The sequence below is a fragment of the Sapajus apella genome, unplaced genomic scaffold, assembly GCF_009761245.1.
Source record: "Sapajus apella isolate SASKATOON/1434 unplaced genomic scaffold, GSC_monkey_1.0 scaffold1, whole genome shotgun sequence".
Classification (NCBI taxonomy): domain Eukaryota; kingdom Metazoa; phylum Chordata; class Mammalia; order Primates; family Cebidae; genus Sapajus; species Sapajus apella.
The window spans coordinates 11,765,544-11,781,137 of NW_022436941.1; positions in this window are offsets into that span (position 1 = coordinate 11,765,544).

Sequence of the window (15,594 nt, forward strand, 5' to 3'; positions counted from 1 at the left end):
GACGGGTTCACAGCCAAATTCTACCAGACATACAAAGAGGAGCTAGTTCCATTTCTTCTGTAACTGTATGAAAGAGTACAAAAGGAGGGAATCCTCCCTGAGTCATTTTATGAGAAGAACATCATCCTGATACCAAAACCAGGCAGAGACTCAACTAAAAAATAAAACTTTAGGCCAATATCCATCATGAACATCGGCGCAAAAATCTTCAATAAAATACTGGCAAACAGATTGCAACAGCACATCAAGAAGCTTATCCAACATGACCAAGTAGGCTCCATCCTGGGGATGCAAGTTTGGTTCAACATTCGCACATCCATAAATGTAATTCATTGCATAAATGGAACCAAAGACAAAAACCACATGATTATCTCAATAGATGCAGAGAAGGCCTTTGATAAAATTCAACAATTCTCCAAGCTAAAAACTCTCAATAAACTAGGTATTGACAGAAAGTATTATAAAATGATAGAAGCTATGTATGACAAACCTACAGCCAATATCATACTGAACGGGCAAAAGCTGGAAGAATTCCCTTTGAAATCAGGCACTAGACAAGGATGCCCTATCTCACCACTCCTATTCAACATAGTACTGGAAGTTCTAGCCAGAGCAATCAGGCAAGAAAAAGAAATAAAGGATATTCGATTAGGAAAGGAGGAAATCAAACAGTCTCTATTTGCAGATGACATGATTGTATATCTAGAAGACCCCATCATCTCAGCCCAAAGTCTTCTCAAACTGATAAGCAACTTCAGCAAAGTCTCAGGATACAAAATCAATGTGCAGAAATCACAAGCATTCCTATATACAAATAACAAACAAACAGAGAGCCAAATCAAGAGCGAACTCCCACTCACAATTACTACAAAGAGAATAAAATAACCTAGGAATACAACTAACAAAGAATTTAAAGGATATCTTCAAGGAGAACTACAAACCACTGCTCAATGAAAAAAGAAAGGACACAAACAAATGGAGAAACATTCCATGCTCATGGTTAGGAACAATCAATATTGTGAAAATGGCCATACTGCCCAAAGTAATCTACAGGTTCAACGCTATCCCCAACAAGCTACCAATGACCTTCTTCACAGAACTGGAAAAAACCACTTTAAACTTCACATGGAATCACAAAAGACCCCACATAGCCAAGACAATCCTAAGCAAAAAGAACAAAGCTGGAAGAATCACACTGCCAGACTTCAAACTATACTACAAGACTACAGTAATCAAAACAGCATAACACTGGTACCAAAACAGAGACATAGACCAATTGAACAAAACAGAGACCTCAGAAGAAACACCACACATCTACAACCATCTGATCTTTGACAAACCCGGCAAAAACAAGCAATGGGGCAAGGACTCTATGTTTAATAAATGGTGTTGGGAAAACTGGCTAGCCACATGCAGAAAGCAGAAACTGGACCCCTACCTGTCACCTTACACTAAAATTAACTCCAGATGGATCAAAGATTTAAACATAAAACCTAAAACCACAAAAACACTAGAAGAAAACGTAGGCAAAACCATTCAGTACATAGGCATAGGCAAGGACTTCATGACTAAAACACCAAAAGGAATGGCAATAAAAGCCAAGATAGACAAATGGGATCTAATTAAACTCCAGAGCTTCTGTACAGCCAAAGAAACCATTATTATAGTGAATCAGCAACCAACAGAATGGGAAAAAATTTTGCAATCTACCCATCTGACAAAGGGCTAATATCCAGAATCTACAAAGAACTAAAACAGATATACAAGAATAAAGCAAACAACCCCATCAAAAAGAGGGCAAGGGATATGAACAGACACTTTTCAAAAGAAGACATATATGAGGCCAACAAACTTATTAAAAAGTGCTCATCATCACTGGTCATTAGAGAAATGCAAATCAAAACCACACTGAGATATCATCTCACACCAGTTAGAATGGTGATCATTAAAAAATCTGGAGACAACAGATGCTGGAGAAGATGTGGAGAAATAGGAACACTTTTACACTGTTGGTGGGAGTGTAAATTAGTTCAACCATTGTAGAAGACAGTGTGGTGATTTCTCAAGGATCTAGAAATAGAAATTCCATTTGACCCAGCAATTCCATTACTGGGTATATACCCAAAGAACTATAAATCATTCTACTCTAAAGACACATGCACACGTATGTTTACTGCAGCCCTGCGTACAATAGAAAAGACCTGGAACCAACCCAAATACCCATCAATAATAGACTGGACAAAGAAAATGTGGTACATATACACCATGGAATACTACACAGCCATAGAAAAAGATGAGTTCGTGTCCTTTGTAGGGACTTGGATAAATCTGGAAACCATCATTCTCAGCAAACTGACACAAGAACAGAAAGCTGAACACCGTATGTTCTCACTCCCAAGTGGGTGTTGAACAATGAGAACATGTGGACTCAGGGAGGGAGCATCACACACTGGGGGCAGCTGTGGGGTAGGGGAGAGAGAGCACAGGGTGGGGAGGGTGGGGAAGGGTAACATGGGGAGAAATGCCAGATATGATATGCACCTAAAGTAAAATAAATAAATTTTAAAAAAAGAAAGCAAAAGCATCCCCCTAAGAATTTTTAGTATTTCTAGAAGTTAATAGGAAAGCAAAATTCATTGAAGTGGTTTAAGTAGAGAAGTAAAGTGATTATATTAATTTATTCTAGAAGATATGTGGAGAATGAATTGCAAAGTTAGAGACTAGAAGAAAGAATTATGTTAGGAGGCTGGCGCAATAATGAGGACAATGTTATTTGTCCCTTTTGCACTTATTTAGAGTATATTTTTTGTATTTTACCATGTGCATATTTTTCATGCTATAATTTGATTTGTTATGACCACTTAAAATCTTTTTTTGCAAATATATTTATGTATCTATGTACATGTCAATATACATATATGCGTATAAGCATTAATATTAGGCACAGGAACACAATATATATTTAAATATCTTTACACCTAGGGATATTCTTTTTATTCTAATCATGTTTTCTCCTTCTCCTTCTCCTTCTCCTTCTTGTGTGTGTGAAGCAGAGTTTCACTCTTCCTGCCCAGGTTGAAATGCAGTGGTGCAATCTTGGCTCACTGCAACCTCTGCCTCGCAGATTCAAGAGATTCTCCTGCCTCGGCCTACCGATTAGCTGGGATTACAGGCATGCACTGCCATGCCCGAATAATTTTGTATTTTTAGTAGAGACAGGATTTCTTCATGTTGGTCAGGCTGGTCTTGAACTCCCAACCTCAGGTGATCTGCCTGCCTCAGTCTCCCAAAGTGCTGGGATTACAGGCATGAGCAACAGTGCCAGGCCTCTAATTATTACAGAGTTAAAATACATTACCTGTGAAAAAAGCCAATCCCTGCCTAGCCTCACTGAAATGATATAATGATGAATGAATATGATATATAAATAATTTTTATTCCTCTGAATAAAATTTTCATATTTTTTTAAATGGAGATATAAATTTGGAAATCATCACACGGTTTAAAGTCATGAGATTAATTAGATAACCAAGGGAGAAAATACAACTGGAAAGAGAGTCCAATGACTAAGCCCTGTGGTTCTCCAATGTTGAAAAGTCAGGTGAAAAAAAGAGGAACCAGCAAAGAAGATGTATCTATGGGGAACCAGAATAAAGGGTCAGAACTGTGGGAATGAACCGGGAGTCATTGGTACATAGGTTATGGGTGAAGACCACAAGATTATCCTGGGTTTGGAGATGGTGAGGGTGTATGGGACAAAAGAAGTGAGTTAAGACTGGAAGCTAGAACCCTGGGAGATACCAACTTTTAAGCGAAACAAGTGAAAAAAGAGAAATGAGTGAAAGAATGGGAGAAAATGTGCTCAGAGAGGCCTATTGGCAGCTAGGAGAAAGACACGTCATATACCCAAGCAGAGATCAGCATGGTAAAATGAAAGTTCAATTTCATTTTCAACAAAACGGTCAAGTAAGATGAGAACTGAGAACAATTCCTTGGATTTTGCAATTACGGTATTGCTGGTGAGGTTTTACAAAGCAATTATGGTAAATTAGGGATGAAGAAAGTGAAACAATGAAGGCAGTAAGTATAGACAACTCTTTTGAATTGATGAGAAAGGGAAATAGCTTAGAGACATTTTAGTAATGTGCAGATTGCTTTGGATAGAAGCCATCTAGAGCATGTTATAGTCTTACCAGTCTTTACTAAGAATAAAGAAGCAGATATAGAAATGTCAAGAGAGAGAATGCAAGAGATCAATCGAGTATGTAAGGATATTTTCTTACACAGATATATATATATATTTATATAAGTATATATATTTATATACATAAAATTTATATATATATATATATTTTGCCTAAGAATAAATCAATTTAATTTCCACATAAGAAAATTGAAAACTATAATAAATGAGTTGTCTAAGATAACATAGATATTAATATATTTAACCTCTGAATCACTTTGATCTAGTTGATTCTACGTAAGTCAAGACATTTAATAGCAAGAAGATGATCTGTGAGTGCTTTCAAGCGCAAAAGAACTAGAATGAGACAAAAGTGTGATATAATTAAATGTGACATATTCTATTTGAGATTTGGGTGGCAGAATTTCCACTCCAAATCAAAAGGTAGCTTGTAAGGAATGATGCACTTCACCTTCCTGCACCTTTGGATAATTCTCCACCTTCTGTTTCAGGTCAGAATTATTTTATCTAATCTATAAACCGAAATATAAACCTGTTTTTCTAATCATGTCATGTCACCACTATTTCTTTTAATTTAATAGATGATGACATTCCTTGATCTTAAAAGCTGAAAAAAGTGGCATGATTGTCTCCTACTATAAATTATTCCTCAAGCAGTTGACACTCCTTCTTTGAGCTGCCAAGTTTGAGATCAGTAGGCAGTTATATCATAAGGTGGGAGATGGTATATGGATTAATTTCTTAAAATATTTTCCCAATACATTTACATAAATTCTTCACCAGGAGAAATGTCAGTCAGAAGCTTGTCCTTGTGTAATTTTTTTCTGTTGTACGTTTGCTCTGTGTTTGCCAGTATGTCTATTAAAAATGAATAAGATTCAGGGAAATACCTTATAGAACCTCAAGCAAGAATTATATTTGATTGAGAGAGAAAAGGGAGGCCTTGTATACCTTGGGAAGTTTTCTTTATTAGAGGTTAGAAATGCTTAGAAAATCATGGCTGCTACTAAAGGGAAGGAAGTAGCTTCCATTTTTGTGATCTCAAATCATTAAAACTTAAATAAAGAATTTCATTGTCCATATTTGCTTAGTTTGTATAACTAGAGCTTCACATCTATGTCAGGATATGAGTAAAAATGATTTTATTATCCATTTTGACTAAATAGAACCCAAATCCCACAAAGTTTAAATAACAGCATGAGGGTACTCAGCAGCTGGGTAGAACAGGAATGAGAACTGCTACTTCTGCATTCTTAGGTTAGAGCTCTTTTATTTAGGACACTTGTCCTGTTTAAATATGTCTACCATCTTGCTACAATTATTTCAATTGTTCCAACCTTTATGGCATTACATACTTTCAACACATGTTTAGTGAATACCCACCAAGTTCAGGCACTATTCTTGAAGCTGGGGATACGACAATGAACAAGCCTGACAAAATCCTGTCTCTTGCGAAGCTTACATGTGACTAGGGGAGAACAATAAACAAATAAACAAGTAAAGGTATGGTAGATTGGTTGACAATAAAAATTAGAGTACAGGAGGGAGAGGAATACTAGAGGTACAACAGGTATTGTGATGTCTTTTTTTTTTTTTTTTTTTTTTTTTACAGGGCAGCCATGGAAGTCTTCATAGAAATGAATTGAGCAGACACCTACGGAACTTGAAAAAGCAATGTTAAATCTGGGGGAAGAACTTTTTAGAGGGAACAGCAATTTAAGACTATTTCCCTTGTGAGTCACCAAATCGAAAGAGAGGTCATATAACATTTGCGAGTAAGAATGTTTCCTCTCATGGACTTAAAAGTAAATGGTGCGTTTTTTTTTTGTTTTTTGTTTATTTGTTTTCCACCAGGCAGCTTAATTTGTAAAAGGACAAATTTTGATCTGATATAATGGAGGGAAAAATATGTGTTGCTCTTGAACTTAAGAACAGGAACAACAACAAAAAAGCAATCATATAAACTGCTTACATTCTAGAAGGCGGAAGGCTACCCTTTAAATCATCCAAAAACCAAAGGAATCATTGAAACTAGGCACAAATGATTACTGTAAATAGGCACCCTTGCATGTGCTGCCATCTTGTGGTACAGAAGAAAAGTGTTATTACATGACTGTTAATGACTGCTACCCACACTTAGTTGACCAAATGCGTGTCTTGGGAGAGAAAAGTATGCTTTATAATTGATTTTTAACATTAAATACCTTTGAATTAAACTGACATTGTATAAAGCAACTTAAAAGTGAAAGTTATAAAAATAAATAGTTTGATTTAAAGATTAATTACATTTTAAAATTACTTCATAATATATAAAATTTTTTAACAATGCACAATACATAATTTTAACATTAATCTCAATATCATGTAATTCCCAATTCAACCTCTTTCTCTATTTAAACAAATCTTGTCTTTCATTCTTGTTTAATTGCTTTCTGTATTGTATAAAACTACACAAGGGTAGTTTTCACTCCTCCCCCGGCTACTTTTGTACTATTTACCCATAAATGACTTAAATGGACTAGTTGCCTGGGTAATTATGAGGAGTGTGCTTGGAAGAATAGGATTCCTGAGGAGAAACTGCCCAAGAAAGAGAATTAATCTATCTTGGAAAGTAACTCCCTTGTCTCCTGGTGTATTAAAGAACGTCTCCTGTGATATGTCATTGTGACACATTTGTCTTAAGAGAAAAAACATTTGAGAGATTGCTTTATGATAACACCTAGCCACAGGTTTAATCTTTGCCTTCATCTGAAAGAAAAGTTGGTTCACCAAACCAAAAGTCTGGGAGAAGCCATCATGAGGTCAAAATTGTGCAAGAGTCCTTCTTTACCTGAACCATCTTACAGAGTCATTCCTTCAGATTCACATAATTTGCCCTTATTTCAACATGCAAAGCATGCCATGTCACTTAAGGCTATTCATCTGTATAGCGTTCTGTGTCCCTGCTCACACCTGACCCCAGATCCATCACTTAAAATAATTGTGTGTGTATGTGGAGATGAGATCTCTCTGTGTTGCCCAGAGAGAACTTGAACTTCTGGCCTCAAGTGATCCTCCCACCTTGGCCTCCCAGAGTGCTGGGATTACAGGCATAAGCCACCATACCCGGCCTCATCACTTTATTTTACAATGGATTGCTATGTGGTGTGTCTCACAGAGCAATCTTACGTCATCTGCTAGATAGTATTTTTCTGTTGCCAAAAGGTATTACATTTACATTTGGTTCTATAACAGTAACTACCCCAGTTGCTTAATCTGGTTTTTATGTTTAAACAGATTTCAGTGTTTATGGCAGAGATGTCCAGTGGAATTCCTGTATCTACTTTCCACCTTTGTCCGTTAGAAGTAACAGAAATCCCAACGTTCACTTGCACACTCAGTGCCCAGAATGAAGAGTGGATTTCCCACCCTTCTAGACATGGCTATATGACTAAGTTCTGGCCCATGAAAAGGAACCAGAAGTGTTGAGTGACTCCCTCCAGGAACTTTTTTGAAAGACAGCTTGGGCTCTATATATTACTTTTCAAAAATATTCAATCTTAAGCAGTAGCATATATATGAGAGGACTCTATAAGGTAGGAAATAAATCCTACAAAATTTTGAGGGTGCACCACATCTAAGTTAAGATTTTAGGAGTCAAATAGCATGGGGCATGTCAAGACATCCCCTCCAAAATAAAAAACAAATTATTTCTTTTTGAAGCCTGGTTCCCTTGTGGAACAAATTTGAAGGACTAACCAGCTCCAGCCTCCCTGCTGGATCAACTGTGATCTCTGTTGCAATCGCCTCTGGTTCAGCTTCCCTGTCTACCCAGTCCTGCTTCCCCAGTTCTGTATAGGTGAAAGGAGAGGAGCAGCAGCCCCATCTACCTCCAGCTTAAAGTCCTTCACACATATTTTCACTTCTGAATTCTTTTCCAGGCAACTCAACCTAAGATACCTCTCAGTGTCTGCCCATCTCCACTCAGACCTATTTGATGTCCAGGTTCTTTTAGCCGCACATGGCCTGATGTTAAGTGTGTTTGATGCTGAACACTAACCCTTCCCTATTTATTTCAGTGTAGTTACATATAGTTATATACACTATACATATGATCCTACATATGCATGTGTAGATTTTCAAAAGATTAAAAAACAGACAAAATATATACAGAATTATCTCTAGATGATGAATGATTTTTATTATTTTCATACTCAATTTTTTCTAAAAACAAAATTATTTTTATAACAATGAAAGTAATTTTAAAATAAAGCAAAAAAAAAAAAAAAACTACCACATCTAAATAATACTGACAACAGTCACTACCAACCAGCAATACCAAATATGCAAAATAAATTAGATGGATTTGTAATACAAACTCTATTTTTAGTGACTGATAGGCACATAAATTATCCCAAGTCTATCTCTTTTTCCTCATGCCAAGCAGAGTAGTGGGATCAATTTTGTAGCTCTAGCTAATAATCTTTCAACACTCAAAAAGAAAGAGGAAGAGAAAAAATTGGGCTATTTTTGCAGTCTCTCTCTAGTGATATTTCTGCTGTAATCGGCTTTGAGTCAAGTAAAGGATAAACAACACTGAAAGTGTGAAGTGAGAACCACATTGTAACACCTTCACTTAGTGTAGTGTTCTTCCAAGTTAATCAGCATAAATGACCCCTGAGAATTTTTAGGAGGGGCCTAAGGTGATATTATTATTATTAGAAACTCTAGAATGGATTGCCGGGATACCTTTTGCCATTTGAGATTCTAGCTTTCAACCTTAACTTTCCTGAGATAAAATTCAGTTAGCAATGTCTCTCTTCTATTACCTTCTGGTCCTACTCTACACTGTTTTTCAATTTTTAATGCATTTCTTGAAGGGACAAAAATCTGATCATTCTTTACAGATTTCAAGCTAATGCTTTTTCAGGGATTTCTTTCTGTAGGGCTACTATCTAGCTATACAGAGTCAAACCAGTTCTTTCTCACAGCAGATAACACTGGCTTTTCCCATTTTTTCCTTTTTGAGGCCTGTCATTTTTTTTTTTTTTTGCATATAAGAATAATCATAAGTCAAAGTCACAAAGAGAACACCTACAATGTTCTGTGTGTGTATGTGCATTTGCATGCTTGTGTCTGTGTGTCTGACTTGTGTGAGAAGTCTTTATAGGATTTCATGTGTCTGGAAGAGAAGTTGCTTTATCTCTTAACCCAATACATTTGTTCTTTCACATCTCTAAGTCCAACTTTATTAATGCCACATTTTACAAAGCATATATTTATTCATATAAAGTTATAGAAGACTTTAATTATTAGAATAAATAAAAAGTTTCTAAATAAAAACATTAACTAGTCCTAAAATTATGTGGTCGATTATTAAACAGTATTACCACAGCTGAATGCTTTGGAAGATTAACAATGAAGGATGTAAAATGTCATATGGCCATGATACTTATGTATTCAACTTAAGTTGTATTAATTTTCAGTGTTCCTATGATCACAAGCATGTGTACACATACTCTTGAATGGGGACTGGGTGGGAAACATCCTTGTGAATACCATTCCTTTTTTTTTTGAGACGGAGTTTCACTCTTGTTACCCAGGCTGGAGTGCAATGGCGCAATCTCGGCTTACCGCAACCTCCGCGTCCTGGTTTCAGGCAATTCTCCTGCCTCAGCCTCCTGAGTAGCTGGGATTACAGGCATGCGCCACCATGCCCAGCTGATTTTTTGTATTTTTAGCAGAGACGGGGTTTCACCATGTTGACCAGGATGGTCTCGATCTCTTGACCTTGTGATCCACCCACCTCGGCCTCCCATTTTTTTTTTTTTTTTTTGATGCTTGTTTGAGCATAATCATCTTCTCACTAAATTCTTGGCTCTGGAGCAATTTACTAATTCGTTTCATATTTTTACTCCACAGCAATTGAGCTTTGGTTCATAATTTTACTCCATAACAATTAGTACAGTGACAGTGTTTTGCACATAGATGCTGCTAATCACCATTGTAGTTATATGAATAGGTAACAGCTATTGATTAATAGGTAAAAGATTTATACTGTGATGAAACTCACCATGTATAATTAGTGCTGCCAGCTTTAAGTAAGGATGAACAATTGATGCTACTTGGTTTAACAGCAAGTGAATGGCTATGCACCCATATTCTGATGTTAACCTGAGCCTACTGTGACAATATGTGGCTTTTTAAAAGATAGCTGCAAATTCTTTGACACTTCTCCCATGAAGCTGAGCACAATGTCCCTTCCCCTTGAATCTGAGCCAGGCTTTGACTGCTGTGATCAAAGGAGTATTATAAAAGTGATACTGAGCTAGTTCTAGGTCTAAAGAGAATCAACACATTTCACCTTAGTCCCTGGGAGCCCTCGGCCAGGACAGTAAGAAATCTGACTACCCCAAGGAAGAGAATGTGTGGAGAAGCCCCAAGGCTATGTTGGAAGGGAAGAAAGAGAGGCATCCCCAGGAAACAGGCAGATGAGTGAATCCATGTGGACCTTCCAAACAAGAGTGGCTGCCAGCTGAATACTACCAAGTGACCACAGTTGATCCCACATGGAATGGAAAAGCCTCCCAGCTGAGCACTGCCTGGATTCCCAATGCACAAAACCACGAGATATAATGAGTGAGTTGTAAACCACTACTTTTGGGTAAACTTTCATACCTAGCAATCAATAACCAGAACACTCTACATCTCGGTTTGCTCAGAACAGTACCAGTTTCTGCCCATTACCTAAGACACCGTGTCATGATTTACATTTGTTCCAGATTCTTCATTTTTTATAAAATATTATTAAATACTTGATAGTTTCAACCTGAAACATAATTTAAATTTAAAGTCACGTAACATAACCCCTTCTCTTTCCCTGGCACCTTCAGCCTTAGGAAATGTAACTTTTCCCTTTACAGGTCAGCATGCAGGGTGTTATGTTTCTGGTACATAAATGGAGAGAGGCAACCATCTCCTCTTGGTGTCAGGGTGGTGGAGGGCGGAGCATTATACACTGTATTAGTCTGTAAAATATACAAATCTGCCAACCACCAGTCCCACATAAAGACCATGTTCATAATAGATGGTGGTGAGGGGCATCTGGGGTAAAATACAGGAAGTTATAGGTTAAGTAGATGACAAATGTGTAGGAAATAGAACCAGAGCTGTTGTTTTATAAAATGAAAAGAAAGGAAATAGCCTGTACTCTTGATATAGTGCTACTGTCATTATTATGTCATATAACTCTACAATATTGATTTATTTATTGTTTCCCAATTGTTCAAATGTTACAATAAATTTTTAGCAGCAATGAGCTGAAAATGAAAGTGAATATTTCATGAAAATTAAATTTTGAATTTTTATTTTCCAAGAAACCAGATGACAAAAAGTAATTTGTATAAAACGTTTGTCGTTTCCTATCCACCATGGGATCTCCTCCGTATCACTAATGTAGGAAAACCAGAAGACACAGATCAGTTAAAGAAGCATCAGCCGTCTACCTCAAAAATTTATTATTTTGAGACTGTACCAGAAAAAAAAATTGTGTGTCTAGTCTCAGAAAATGTGTTTACATATCAACTTGTGAAGCATAACTTTCATGCATATCAAAGACAGTTTTTTAATTAAATATATTCAGTTTCAGTTGCTAGATTTCTTGTGAACATATGAAAATGAGGTAATAGGCTTTAATGCATCCACTGTTAGCAAAAGAAAAGCTTTGTAAGCCGTTAATTAACGCTGTTTCTTCATCACTATCATCAAATGCTTCAAATAGGAATGAGTTAAATTCATGTCAATAATTTTTCATCCAATTATTGGAATCAGAGAAGTTTTTAGTTAAACTCGCAAAAGTAAAACAGCTGACAATGTGGATGCTATTATAAAATTAGTTGAAATTTTTAAAAATAAAAAATGATTTATTTGGTGACAAAAATATGAAGAGAATTTAGAATAAACACAACTTTCATTATTTGATAAAAACAATAATCTTAAAAATAATAGGACAATGCAACTGGAATTGGTCATGTTGAACACGTAACTCAAAATTTCACAATTCTACTAATTGAAATGGAGTGTGTTAATTATCCAGATTTACAAATTGCAAATATTATTACATATATATAATTGGAGAAACTAATCTAAAAATCTTTACAAGTAAACTAATGCTTAATATTTTATAAATCATTCAGTCTTGCTGCAGATACTTTATTAATTGAATATGAATTGTAAATTAGATATATTTGAACCTTTCAAGGACTACCTTGCAAATCAACCTTAAATTTCTATGATGTCATTGAATAATTCTATAAGCTAGTCCTTTAAAGTTGAGCAGTATTTTCTTTAACGTAAGTTGGAAACATTTAAAGTGTGCCACAAATTGAGCACCAAAAAAGTTTGAAGAATTGACATAATGTAGCAACTGAAAACCCTGAAACAATGGAAATCATCTTCACAAAAGCTAAAGTGAAACTGAACAAATTAGATAATGTGAGTTTAAAGAATGTACAAGATTGGCCGGGGGCGGTGGATCATGCCCCTAATCCCAGCACTTTGGAAGGCGAAGGTAAGTAGATCAACTGACGTCAGGAGCTTGAGACCAGCCTGGTCAACATGGCAAAACTCTGTCTCTACTAAAAATACAAAAATTAGCTGTGCGTGGTGTCAGGCACTGGTAATCCCAGCTACTTGGGAGGCTGAGGCAGAAGAATTGCTTGAACTCGGGAGGTGGAGGTTGCAATGAGCCAAGATTGTGCCATTGCACTCCAGCCTGGTGACAGAGAGAGACTCTGTCTGAAGAAAAAAAAAAAAAATGTACAAGTGTACAAGATTTAGGTTTGTCATTCTAAAACTGAAATTACAACATCTCAATTTGCAGGAAGAATCTGTAATGAAGCTCCTATTTTTAATAAATTTAAATTATATACTGGAATGAAATAGGATTAAAATGGGCTATAGTTTTATAACATTTAAATTTGGCAAAATATTGAAAAGTATCATACATAGGATTTTTTCATGAATTTTTTGGAGTAATATTTGTCAAAGATGGTTTCCTGAATTGAGAAAAAAATAAACCTAAAATATGAAGCTGAAAATTTCAGTTTAAATGAAAAGTAATTTAAATGGAGAGTCTTCCATTTAGTAGAATTTTCTCTGAACTTATTAAGCATGTCAACTTTCATAGGCAGAATACTTCATCAAGTAAAACTATCATAAGCTACAGACAAGTCAGGCAAATTCAGCATCATAAAATATAATTTTCAAGAAGACTGTGGAGAATTTTATGAAAAATCAATGATAAGAACACTACATTGAAAAGTTATTCTCTATAAATTAACAATGACAAAGTATTAAAAGCAGAAATAACTATAAACTGACTAAATTATATAAAATATATATCACAAAATCAATTATTTTGCTTATGTTATTCTAAATTTTCAGCTAATTAGTTTTGTTTTAATGTAAATAAATATATCTTTGAAAATAAATTTTAAGTAGGATAAATTTTTATAGTTTATCAAAAATATAAAACCAATTTACTATCCTATGTTTTCAAAATGTATGACATTTTGATGATTTTAGTGCCCAAGTTTGTTCTCAAAAATATCCTAATTTGGGGTATAAATTACTTGGCTACTTTACTTATTTCTAATCAGATTTATTGTTTTTATACGCTTTGCTCTGCTCATTATATAACCGCATGCCATCATTAGCAGATTATTTTTCTTTCTTTACACCACAGAAAAAGTCAATTTTCTTATACTCTTTTCCAGTCTAACATTCGCCTTCATTTTCTATGTATCCTCTGGAATATGTTTTTTCCCCTTTTGATGTCTAAGACATTGCTAATCTACTTACCTGACCTCTTGAATTCTTCTTTACCAAGACAACTTGCAGCAATCTTCTTCATCCTTCAACATCTAGCTCAAATATTTTCTCCTCTCAGATTCTCTAAGACACATTAATCTCATCTGTTTTATTCTTTCCCAAGAGCTTTACTTAAACATCTGTTGGAGCATATATTTGCTTTACATAGCAGCTAACTGCATGCCCAGTTTTCTTCCTCTAAAACATTGTGTTCTTTAAGACACCATATTTTTTGGTTGATTTCTACATTTCTTCCCTTCCAGATCCTCCCTACAGTGGTACAGTGGATTAAGCAGAGTGGTGCTCTATGGTTTGTTCAACTAATTATAATCTTCTATAAATATTTCTGATCTATCTCTCTGTACGTGTGCAATCTCTATTAGTTTTATGTTTTTAATGAATAAAATCATAGACCCTTTTCACAATGTACATTCTAATTCAAGCTCTTAACTACTCACATTCAAAAATGGCCTAAGTTTTTTCTCTCAAAAGGATACATTTTCCTGTTTCATTTACCACTCTTAGTTTTGCCCCAAAGTCTATGTAATCTTTCACATTCTAATTCTAATGCCTCTGACAAAAGGTAACAATTTCTTCTCAGTTTAACCTTCACTATTTCTCTGCACAAATAACATGTGGAGAGAGGTGGAACAAGATGACACAATAGAAAGCTGCCCTGAGTGTACCCCAACAGGAACACCAAGTATAACAACTATCTACACACAAAAAGCACCTTCATAAGAACAAAAATTCAGGTAGCATTCACGCCACCTGGTTTCAACTTCATATTACTGAAAGAAGCACTAAAAAGGGCAGGAAAGGCTGCCTTGAATCACCAATACTACCCCTCCCACCATCTCCCAGCAGTGGCTGCATGGCATGGGGAATCAGTGCTTGGAGAGGGAGAGCACAGCAATTGAAAGACTTTTACATTGAACTCAGTGCTGCCCTGTCACAGGGAAACGAACTGTGCTGTACGTAGCTAACACCTGCCCACAGAAGGGGCATTTAGACAGGCTATTGTCAGAAGGGAATCACCTATCCTAGTGGTCAGAACATGCGTTCCAGAAAGCCTCATCACCACAGGCCAGAGTGTCCTGGGGCCCTATATAAACTTAAAAGGCAGTATAGGCCACAAGGACTGAAACTCCTAGGCAAGTCCTAGTGCTGAGCTGGGTTCACAGCCAGTGGACTGGGGGACACATGACCTACTGAGACAGTAGCTGGGGTGGTTAAGAGTGTGTTTGTGCCACCCCTTCCCCAACACCAGCTTGCATAGGGCACGGCTCCAAAAGAGACCCCCTCCTTCTGCTTTAGAAGAGGAGGGGGAATGGTAAAGAGAACTTTGCCTTACATTTTGGATACCAGCTCAGTCATAGTATGATAGGGCACCAGACAAAGTTGAGAGGCACCCATTCCAGGCCCTAGCTTAGGGACAACATTTCTAAATACACCTTGGGCTAGAATGGAACCCACTGCCTTGAAGGGAAGGATCCAGTCATGGCAAGACACATCATTTGCTGAATAAAGAGCTCTTTGGC